Source organism: Pleurodeles waltl, chromosome 10, assembly GCF_031143425.1.
Source record: "Pleurodeles waltl isolate 20211129_DDA chromosome 10, aPleWal1.hap1.20221129, whole genome shotgun sequence".
Taxonomy (NCBI): Eukaryota; Metazoa; Chordata; class Amphibia; order Caudata; family Salamandridae; genus Pleurodeles; species Pleurodeles waltl.
The window spans coordinates 115,213,522-115,225,918 of record NC_090449.1 but is presented as its reverse complement, the minus strand read 5'-3'; positions in this window follow the sequence as shown (position 1 = coordinate 115,225,918).

The window sequence follows — 12,397 nt, the reverse complement described above, 5'->3', positions numbered from 1 at the left end:
ATTTTTTCACAACCATCTCTAAGAAGGTAAGACTTATGAAATTCCTGATTTCATGTAATCAGTATATCAGTTCACACATTGCCTTTTCTTTTTCTGAAGGCTAACCTATTTGGAAGATGATTGATTCTCTTACTATACTTTCTTCTGTCCTAGAGGCTACCAAATAGTGGCATCACACCTGGAAGGTCTCAAATCAAATATGTATTCGCTTATAGAAGGCCGATTAGGGAATCCTTGGTGATTTTGGGTAACTAATTGCCATCTCAGTACCAGACCTCTAAAGCATAGTTAAGTGACTGACTCTAGGCAGGTCAAATGGCTATCTGCCAGTGTACAAGGAGCCCTTTGAACTCCATATCTGAAAAGGTAGAAGATTATCTCATAGGATTATGAGATCCACAGTGAACTACAAGGTACCTTAGTAGAAGTTTATCTGCTGAGCCATCTCCAAGAAAATCAAGTGCTGAGGTGCCATGCTGAATGTGAGTCTTCAGTGCCAACTTGCATTGTTCAGGAAATTGAAGTTACTGCCCTTCACCCTCCATCACTTGCCAGGTATGCCTTCAATGCTGAGTCCAAGACTAGACTCTATCTTGACTTTTTCAAAGACCCATTGCATTGATACAGAAAAAAAACAACTCATGTAGTGAGCAAGATTCTTTATTTCAGTGGCTTTCAAACTGTGGGGCGAGCCCCATCCCTTGGCCCATCTTGTCATCATAAGGGGGGTTTGCTTAGCTTTCCTTTTCTCTCCTCTTCCTCTGCCTTCCACCACATATGTTTGTAATCCAACATTATCATGCCGTGCCTTGTCTTTTCACCTTGCAAATGTACAACACATTCTTACTCACAGACAAACACATTTAAACTATTATGTGTGTGTGTGTGAAAGCACATATGCACACAGACACATACACACAAAACGCAACACATTAATCCAATCCTCTCATAAACACAGCTGGAACTAGTGTAGGGGAGGGTTATTGGATTTCATTTGCTCGTGTGGCTTTAAACGTCCTTAAGGGGTAGATGGACCCCTGTTTAGCACAGATTCTGTTAGGCCTGAGCCACTCAGAGAGACTACAGACAGGGAAGACACAATGAGCAGAGCATCCAAGAGCCTTTAATGAACGGGAGAAAAGGAGCTGCAGGAGATGGGACACCTGGAGCCGCTTGAAATTGTGTCCCTCCCCCACTATTTCAGACATTAGTCACATATGAAAGTGCCACCTCTCTGTGGTTGGGAGGGACAATCTGCCACACAGGAGGGCTACTGCACAACACATTTTTAGTGACATGGTGACCATCAAAGATGATATAAGTGATTATGGAGAATTTAAACAACTCTTAATGTGTAGATGAAAACCATGCTGGGGTGGGAGGGTCTTTGCTGGGATGTACCGTTGGTGTTTATTTCTTCTAATAAAATTCCTTCAAATTACCAACATATTTTTAGATCAGGAGACAGAGGAACAGGAATAATATTATCCTCCCAAGATCAAGCAATTGGGTAAAAGTGAAGACTTGAGATTGTAATGCAGTACCGATTAACCCAAAGGCTTTCACTGTACATTTGTTGAATAGTACCTGGGAGTGCACCTGTTTACCCACCATCCCTCAAGGTAATTTCCAACCTTTGTTTTATTTACCCACAAACTTTATAACAGCTTTTAGGTTGATTCTAAATTCTCCCAATCTTGAACAAAAAATGGGGGCAGAGGAATAAGTTCAAAAGGCGACTGTCCAAGAGCACATACTTTAGCCAACTGGATAGGTCAGGATTAAAACATACCTCCTGTTTCCACTGTTTCCAACAAGACCAAAATTAGGGTGGCGGTGATTCTCATGGAAAGGCCAAGATTCTATCTTCCCAGTGAGATATCATTGTATTGTGGGCCCTGTGTTTATTTCGGTAAGGTGATAAAGCCAGGATTAGATGTTAAGTCTAGTGAAGGTGTTAATTCACATTAAAGAACTGTTCACTTCATTAGAGGTCTTTTCAAGATGTTTATATCTTATTTATAGGACTCCCTACTTGTATTGTTCCTACTTCAGACTCCTCCTCCTAGAGGAGAACCCACCATGTATCTTTTGTTTGCCATTAAGAAAGCTGAGACAGTTCTTTATTGAATAATACTTTTTTCACAAATCTTTATGGAGTGTATATATATATATATATATATATATATACAGTATATATATATATATATATATATATATATTCTAAGTGCTGCAAAGAAAAAACAAGTTTACTGTTACTCAACTTAATGGCATTCAATTTACAGACCTAATGTGTGCTTGAAAATGAAATGCCACTGAACATATTTGGACAAAGTTTTCTTGGAGTCATTTTGTTTGAATTGAGGGGTAAGCCTTTACCTCCTAACTACAGCCATTCACAGACCTTTAGTTTACTAGACACTGTGGCCTGGAACATAGTGTGTGTATGACTGCCGATGAAGCGGATTACCAATTTCCAGACATTTTAGTCAATGTGGGCCTGACTCCTAACAAAATGTGTCAGAGGGTGCTTGGCATAAAAAAGTTTGAAAGCCTCTAGTTGGGGATGAAGCAAAGTTCCAACTTTCAGGAATTTTAGTCATGGCAGCGTGACTCCTAATACATTTAGTTAGAGAAAGATATCATAAAAACGTTTGATGACATCTAGTTGTCAATGAAGTGGAGTTCCAATTTTCAGTTGTTTTAGTCAAGGGTGGGCTGACTCCTAAAAAAATCTAGTCAAAGGGGGCTCAGCATCAAAAAGTTTGAAAAACTATGCCTTAGACAAAATCAAGCCTATCACTGTTTTTACATACCAGGGACCATATCACACTTATGGTGCATTTTCCTTGTTTGCGCAGGGCACCGTATTAGCATGCGCTGCCCAAGGTCAGCTGTTAAACTTGTGCTGCTCTGAGGGCAACTCATTCATGTGAAAAACAGAGTGGCTGTTTTAAAGCTGCTCTGTATTTTACCGTGCAGGTGGTAAGCCGTCTGCAATTTTAAGGTGGATCAGAGATAACATTGCAGGTGAGTGCATTGAGTGACTGCACCCGCCTGCAAGGCGTTGTCTGGGGGGTCCATGGGATTCCCTTTCCCACCTCCAGAGATCTACCATTGAGGGCGCACTGACAGTGCACCCCATTTTAGGTGCAGCACCGTCAGTGCCTCTACTGACAGCTTCTTTGCCTCAGCGCCCGCGTATATAATACAGCGGGGGCACAGAGGCATAGGGATTCCCTCATTTGCATGGGGCCACGCCCCAATGCTAATGAGGGAACACCATCTGATGATAGCACGGGTGCTATATGTGCACCAGCACTATCTGTATTACAGAAGGCGCTGCACAAACACCTGCCGTCCCTTCTGTAATACCAAAGTGTCTTGGTGCGCAAACAGGGGCATATGCCTGTTGCACCCCCCCAAGGCACTTCTATTATACGGCCCCAGATGTGAAAAAGTCACTAACACTTGCGGATGAAGAATATTTGACAAGAGACTGGGTGAACCAGTCTGATCACCATTTGTGTTAATTTTGACTCACTGAAGTCCTTAGGATACTATTTCCTTGAAAGATAAATTTGTGCTGGCTGTATTTTGATCTTGATTTCGTAGCAAATGGCTGTTTTTGTAAATTCATGGTTTTTATTCATTTTATGCATTTATAGTCAAAAGTGTTAAAGGGTTATTACCATCCCAGTGCCTCATTTATCCTATACAAGAGTTTTCTAAATGTTCAGGTGTCCTGATTATGTAAGAATGTTTTGAATAGTTTATTAAGCATGTTTCAGCATTAAAGTATACTAAGTATGAGTATATTTATTATAATAATCATGTATTGGACATTTGTTTATTTATCTTCAGCAGTTATTGTGTACCACTGAAACCAGTTTTACTTATTATATTCTTGAAGTGATCTAAATGTTTTTTGGCCATACTACCAACAGGTGAAAGCAAGGAAGGTTTAAGAGACCCTTGCTACTGAAGTTGTTTACTGAGAGGACAGTGTAGGAACATGCATGGTTTAAGCTACAGTGCATTAGGCCTTTGCCTAGCCCCCCTCTGGTGCTAGCCCAGTCTTTTAATACAAGGGTTTGCCTTACTTAAGCCACCTGAGTCTATGTCGGTGGAAATAGAACCAGTTCCCTGACTGAGGCTTCTGGTTGGTAAATGCTGAGAAGACAGCTTTTAGTCATACCCTTGCCCCAGTTTGCCTTGTATATTGTTCAGAGAGCTTCTACTTTAATTCTAGGTTCAATCTTAGAAGACCGCACATGCATTGTTGGCAAAGATTAACTCAAACAATCTAAATCTCTGTATCATCAAGGTATTAGACAGCAATGCCCGTGAAAATTTAATTATCCTTTAATGAGCCACCTCTTCATCTCCTTGGTTCTTGCCAGAGAACCAAATGCACATATAAAACACATAAATGCCCCTTGTGAGCTTTCTATGAGATTTGTACCAAAATTAAATATTAATTGCAATTTTTTAAGAAACATATCTATTAGGTCAGAGCACAGCACTTCCAAAACCAGATGATCTCTGCTCCTTATCAAGTGAGGATGGTAATATGGATAGTGGATAGTCTTTTCAACTGGCCAAACGGATCATTTCCAGTTATTGCTCCTGAAACCCTACGTGTAAATGTATGTGCATTCTTCCACACCAAAGCTCAGGTCATTCTCGAATCCCCTCAAACTAAGACTGATGCTCTTCTTTCCAAACTATGAAATGCCGTAGACTACTAGAGCCTTCTCTTCTTTTTGTACTGCTAAGGGCAGCGGTGCTCTCCAAAATTACTATTTCTTCAGGTTCTCCCCTTGATCCCTGTCATATGCGGTTTATCAGTTTCACATATTTCACGATTGCTCTGTCTAACACATTTTTCAGTCTTTTCTTTGCCACCAGCAATGTCCTTATTCTTGGATGAAAGTTTAATTGTTTCCTCTTTTGAAAAAGCGTACTGCTGATACTACGATCCTGGTAAATTTTTGGCAAATCTCCGTACTTCCTCTTTCTCTGAACATCAACCACGGTATATAAGTAAACACCTTAATGGTTTTATTTAAGACAATAACACTTGAGCCTCAACCCAATCAGTGTTTCAGACATAATCCTAGTTTGAGACTGTGGTGGTCTTCGAACTTAATGACCTCTGTCTTTTTTTAGGTGAAGGTGGGGATGCCACCTTGGTTTTCAAGGACCTCTTCATGACCTTTGATATGGTCTCTCAACATTTTAGAGTGTTTGGATGCAATGTAGGTAAGAGAGGGAAGGCAAAGAAGGCGGTGGAATGGGTGGTAGGATATTAGGTATTATTTTAAAATATTTGGAGCGGTGGCTTTTAAAAGGGTGTGGTACTGATGGGGCTCAGGACACCTGTTTTTTAAAACTTTTGACAGCAAAGGAGTATTCATTGCAGGGGTGGGGAGAGTGAATGGCAGGACATTCAGTACATTCTTTAAAAAAAAGAAAATCGAGACGTATGCAGAGGGTGGTGTGGGATGTTGACAGGATGCCAAGTGTCCTTGGAGCGGTTGGGGGGGTGTAAGTGATGACCTGAGAGTGGGGTGGTGGGTGTCAGGACACCAAGTGTTACACATGGTAGGGGGCTGAGGTAGGTGACACCATACTGTTCATGACTTCCCTATGATTCCTGTATCACGGCATAGCTGTTCAAAGTATGGGGCAGATGATATGGGTGGGTCATACATAAAAAACTTGCAATTCTGTAAAAAAAAATTCTCAGGGCTCCGAGTAACATTATAGATAAGTGGAGCTTCACTCTTGATGTCTGTTTGATGTCACTCAGAACACCTCAGTAAAAACATCCCACCATTCACTTTTACCTATATATTATTCTCTGTTTTATATGAGTCCTATACCCACCCACTATCTTAAAAAAAGTTTCTCAAAATGTTGCTATTCACCAAAATTATATTGCAGCAATGAGACACAAAGCTTATTCTCCAATGCTGTGACACAGTGCTCAGTTCTAGAGATGAGGCGTACCTCCCTCACACCACGTCTATTTTTATGTTCAGGATGCCGCAATTGGAAAAGTCTGTTCTGATCAAACTAGACCACGTTTCATATCATAAATCGTAGATGGGTATATGTGAATAAATGTTATGTTTTTCAAATTGGGCTTCTGGGTGGCATAATAGACAACTCAAGCTTTGATGCCCTTGTCCATTTCAAGCCACTCAGAACACCTCTGGATAAAAAGTCTTTGCTGTTCACAATTATGCCTATGTGATTCAATGTACGTCTATGCTGGCGACTCAGTTCATCAGACAGTACATTGGTGAGGAGGCTACCTTTCCAGATTGGTAGCCATCCATTTCAAGATAAATAGATGCAAATTACTCATGTCTGAACTCAGACAAGATGCAGACTGTTATTTTTGGTAATTTTCCCTGCTTGGAACTGAGACTGGTGGACCAGTGACCACGGCTCTGCTCCAGTACCATCATGTTTGGCTCATAATGTAGAATTATTTTTCTTTCCCAGCTCCTCTACAAAGAGTATATACATAGTCTAATTCTTCCTCCTACTCAGAAACCTTTAGAAAGTCCACCCACAGCTTCCTGCGCCTTTCTTAAAAACAATAGTCTAGCCAGTTATTCTCTCAGTCCTGGACCACTGTGATTTCCATTCATAGAACTTCCACAGTATCCGTTTCAGTGCTTCAGACCTCATCACAGCTTCATCTTTGGGCCAAAAAAGTGCGCTCGCATATCTTCCCACTTTAATTGCCTACATTTGCTGTTTACGCATGAATGTTTGGCACTTTTCTTTTGTCATCAAGCCATCCTTTTCAAGACTCTTACTTATATTTCAGGACCCTTGACTTTGTACTTACCTTTCTGCTCCTATTCTGTCTTAGGCTAAATGGAAATATACCAGATTTTGCCAACTGGTGAAAATTCTGCTTTCCTCTTCTGCTTGGTAATTACTAACGGAGCACCCTGCACATGGGTATAAGCATGCTGTAGAAATAATGTACTAATTATTTAATAAAATGGTTGCATGTGGGGAGTTTTTATGGCAAGGGTGATTAGTACGATTCCACTTTTCAGATCGATTCATTCTCAGCTTTCCATCTGGCTCAGAATAGGCCTGGGAGTAATTTTAATTGCACGGGAGTGACTGGAGTAATTTCTGTAATTCTGTGTTACTCTTTGATGCAGAATTACCAATATTTAGAATCATACGATTATACCTGCTTGCGTACTTAGGAGTAATTTGGGGGGAAACAAGCAAAGAAAAGAAACACATTTGGCGAGTGTGGGCAGCTGCTCATGCAGCTGTCAGTGTGTTGCATTCAGTTCTAGTTTCTTAGTGCAAAATGCATCCTTCCATCCATTTTGGATGAGAGGGTGCATTTTGCACTTATTCTGTGTAATTACACTACATCGAAATAAGAAAGTTATGCCCACCCCTACTTCTAAACTTTGTTTCAGCCAGTCCACACTTTTAGGAGGTTCATGTAGATTATTGTCCAGTACCTCAAACATGTAATCACTAAGGGCCATATGTACGAACACATTTTCCCATAGACACAGAATGGGTAAAACCCTTTGCTACATCTGGCCCTAAAGCTCTTAATGGTGCCACTAAATTGCTCAGTTGCAGTAAAGATCAGATATTTTGGGATACAGAAATGTATAAGTTTGTGCCCATTACCTCTCCATTTATTTTAAGGCAGGAAAGTGGGGTTTGCATCAGAAATGTTGATCAGGTCAAGTTTGTTATTTTCTTCTTTGCGACTGAAACTGTTTTTTCAGTTGTGAACCAGTCAAAAGGGATGTCCTCATTCTCTGTGTCATCCATCACGTTTTCCGTTTTGGCTATATACACACATTCCAGAAATACATTTATTCAGGTGCTTTACGAAGTTAGCATGCCTCTTTGATTTGTTTTATAGACCACTGTGGGTCTCACAGTCATCAAAATGTATTATGAGTTGAAAATGGTGTTGTGATACCCCACACAACAACATGTGCTGGGTAAAGCAACTACCCTGTTCCCTTTTGCTAAAGTCAATTTTGGAGGGAATATTTTTTATCAATTTCAGAATGAATATCCCAATCCACCCTTTTAGCCTTTCCTAATTTCAGGACTTAGAGAGCGTTCAGCTGCCAAAGGCCCAATGACAATCAATGATATATGTACTTACTCCATCTAAAACAAGATGAAGACCGACCCTTAGGTCTGCTCTCCATATTCCATACCTTATCATCAGTATGAAACCTGACTGATGCTTAGGGAGAAGATTGTTCCATTCTTAGAATCTTAAGGATCTCAGATCATTTACAATTGACAGATAATTGTTTATAACCTTCCTCTCCACATAGCCTTTTAGGTGGGTGTGATTATTTCTTGATGCAGGATTCCACGAATTAATTATCTATCTATCTATCTATCTATCTATCTATCTATCTATCTATCTATCTATCTATCTATCTATCTATCTATCTGTCTGTCTGTCTGTCTGTCTGTCTGTCTGTCTGTCTGTCTGTCTGTCTGTCTGTCTGTCTGTCTGTCTGTCTGTCTATCTATCTATCTATCTATCCCAATTGTAAACAGCTACATTTCAACAGTTTCCAGAATTTCAAGTGATTAGAAAGAAGTTGAGGCTCTATTGTGAGGCTTCTTGGTGAGAAAAGGCCCTTCCTCCGAGGCAAAAGTTTTTTTAGCTCAGGAGTATGGAAAATATTAAGATGTGTTGATTAAAAAGAATGGATAACGATATAAGGTATAGCATGCAGCTAAAGTACAATGGCCTCTGTGGTGAAAGGCATAATGGCAGATACACATGGTTGTGAAAAGGATACATCTGCCAATAGGATGCCAATGAAATATGGGGACTATGAAAGAGACTGAGGTACATCTGCTGAGGTAATGCAGAGATGGGTGGAGACATTTTGCACCACCCAAAGGTTTTTTATGAGAGCACGAGGCAGTTTATAATAGACGGGATCATGGCTGGATATAACAATAGACTGCACTAGTGTTTTTCTGCAGTCCCTTGGAAGAAGCAAGGTTTTGGAGACCAAGGGCCTCATTATGAGTACGGTGATACATGGACCGCCGTACCCGCAGTGGCGGTTGGACCACCACAACCTTGGCCGTCTGACCTCCACTTTTTGATGCTGGTGGTTGGACTGCCAGCATACTGCTGCCATCTTTAGGATCAGAGATCCCAACGCGTTGGTGCTGGTGCAAGTTGTGGTGAGCTACGGTGGTGCCGAGTTCGGTACTGCTGTGCTGATTACAACTTGCCTTTCCAGTGGCTTTTCCATGGTGGGGACTGGGTGGAAAGGCAGGGATGGGGCCACGGGGGTGGCCCTGCACAGTGCCCATGATCATGGCATGGGCAGTGCAGGGCCCCCCCTGTCAGCATCCTCGGAATGTGCACTGTCTGCCATGGCAGAAAGTGCGCATTCTGAGGGTGCTGTGGGCACCGTCAGTGCAACGACATAGGCCTTGGCTCGTGCCTGAGAGGGATAAATCGTGATTGTCGTTAAAAGCATCCTAAGGTCTACCCCTAGCTCACATTTAGCATGGCATTTTTTTTATTTTTGCCTATTGGAGTATTACTTCGTCCACTGGTTTCCTACATGCACTAGACATTGGAAGCAGAGATTGTTGCACCCTTGGTGCAATTGCACAACTATTTTGTTGTTATTCTTAAATGGGTTTTACTGCAATGTTAGAAATCAATGTGGTTTGGTTTTCTATTCCAAGTTATAGAAAGAGAATCTGTAGGTGGAGACTGTTTGTGGCCTAGTTGGTTATGGTATTGATTATCCGTTTCATAATGAGTTTGTAGATTGATGCATACATACAGTGATTTATAGCATGTTTGTTACCTTCTAGGAGCCAGACTGTTGCTGTGGGGGAAAGGCTTGGCTGTGTCTGTTGCACTCGATTACGGGCTACACACCCACAAATCCTCCAAGTCCTCCCAGAACAGCCCCCAGATTAGGTAGGGTTGACTCACACTTCTCTAAAGATCATATGGAGACCAAACCTGTAGACGGACTTTGATGACCTACCTGGCTCTCACACAGATCCTTACTTAAAACATAACATAGGATTGTTTTGTTGTGAAACTTCTGGTGGGACTTCATATCAGCAGACTTCACTCTGCACCTTTTGTTAGCCTTGCTGCCTTTTTGCCATGCAGGCCCTATGAGACCTAGTGGTAATTTCAGTAAATGGTAATGATATTACCCACTATGTTACATGCAAAAAATACTAGCATTTTTCCACAGAGCGAGACCAGACATTGCACTGACTCAAGAGGTGCACCTCTCACAAAACAAACGTAAGAACCTCAGATGAAGCTCAGATGAGATGTGGTTTGATGTGAATACCACACGTAAAAGTTTCAGATCATATAAACAGGCAGTTACATTCAAGGTCTACTTTAAAAGTGGGGTGGCTAATTTAATTCAGAAAACACTACCCCTTTGTGTGACAAAGATGTGGTCAGGCCCAGAGGGCCACTATGGGCCTGGTTCATAAAGGGCATCTGCACTTGTTGCGGAGGACCTGCAGTTGTGGGGGAGTCTCCGCACTCAGGGCAGAATCTCAGCAATGAGAATTCTCAATGGGGAGATTCTGCCATGAGTGCGGAGTCTCCCTCATGACTGCAAGTCTTCGTAAATCAAGCCCCATGCCTTCATAAATGAAGGTATACAACAGGAAACAATCATTTTTTGTTCCATCTATGCCTGATTGAGTTTAAAAGCCATTTTTAGGGGGATCAACAGACTTCTATTCTCTCGCTCATGAGCCAAGGTGGGCTGGAATTTAGGTGTGGGTCATTTATTTGATAAATCAGATCACCACTCAATATATCATTCCAGAGACAGTCAAGTCGTTGGTGAATTATTGACAAACCCTTTATTACTTGACCCATGGCAGCAAACCCATTCAACCTACAGAGAATATATTTTCTCATGCTGCACAAATGGCACATGAACCTGTAAAGATTATTTCTTAGTATCAAACCACCTGTTGACATTACTGACTCAGATATAATGCTAAATTGTACCTCAGACCATGACCCAGTACAGATCCGCATTGCAGTAGGCTTTCTACCAACTCCACTGGGACTAGAACGGTCAGTATGTCACAGTATGGATTTGCTTATGCTAAACTGAAATTACTGGAATCCCTGCATACGACCCTTCAGGAAAATTGAATCTCAGTGATAACCCACCCTGTTCTGTGGGAAGCAGGAAATGAGTGTGTACGGGGTGAAGTAATGTCCAACTCCACAGTATTAAAATTACAGGTATGCTTTGCCCATGAGGCCTTAGAGTAGAAGATGACACCTCTGACGTAACACAACACCTGGGCAGCTCTTAAAAGTAAAATAGGATCTCAATGAGTTATATACCTCAAGGACTGCAAAAAACACTATTCTGTCTGAAACATCATGAATGAGGAAAAGGTGGGTAACCTACAGGACTACCTCTAGAGGCCTCCCACGTTGTACCAGGAATAAAGGATGATTAGGGTTGGATTGTGACTCATCTGACATAAATTATTTTGCCTTTTGCTCATTTAATAAAACCTTATAAACAGCACAATGTCAGGGCTTAACAACTGCAAGTAGATATAACAGAGGAAGAAATAGAGCAGGAAAGCTCCCCACCTCTAAAGCCACCAGCCTAGGCAGAAATTCTGCTACGTTTTATAAAGTAAATATATACCTTATGTTTCCTCCTTTTGTGTAGAATGTTCAAAGAGTTAAAAGAGGTCCACCTTCCTTCTCTAGAATCGAACAAAGCCAGGATATCAATTATTCTCAAGCTGAAAAACCCCTTAAGTTGTTCTAGCTACAGACCTACATAAATAAGAATGTTGACAGGACAATACTAGCTAAAGTATTGGCCAATAGATTAGAATTGCTCTTACCATCTCTGACATATCTCAACCCGGTTGGTTATCTCCGCATCGGTCTTCTGCGGCCTATTTGATATCACTATTGCATGTATTGTGGCAGGTACAAGATGGCGGGGCAAAAAGGTAGTGCTCTCCCTGGACACTGAAAAGGTGTTTGATCAGGTAGAATTGGGCTATCAATTTAGGGTTCTGGCACGCCTGGGTCGATGATTGTATTACTTACCAAAAATCAGGTGGGTTTATTTGACTTCCACTGCATTGCTACGGGTAATGGATACATGTTGCAACAATGTGAGATATGTAGAGAAACTAAGCAGGGCTACCTATTGTGCTTATTACTTTTTCCTCACCCTCGAGCAATTGGTTATCCCTATCAGCCAAACCATAGACACCACAGTGGGTGAACGCAAGGCATTATTTTATGCAGATGATATTCTTTTGACCCAATGAGGTCCTGCAAACGCCATTA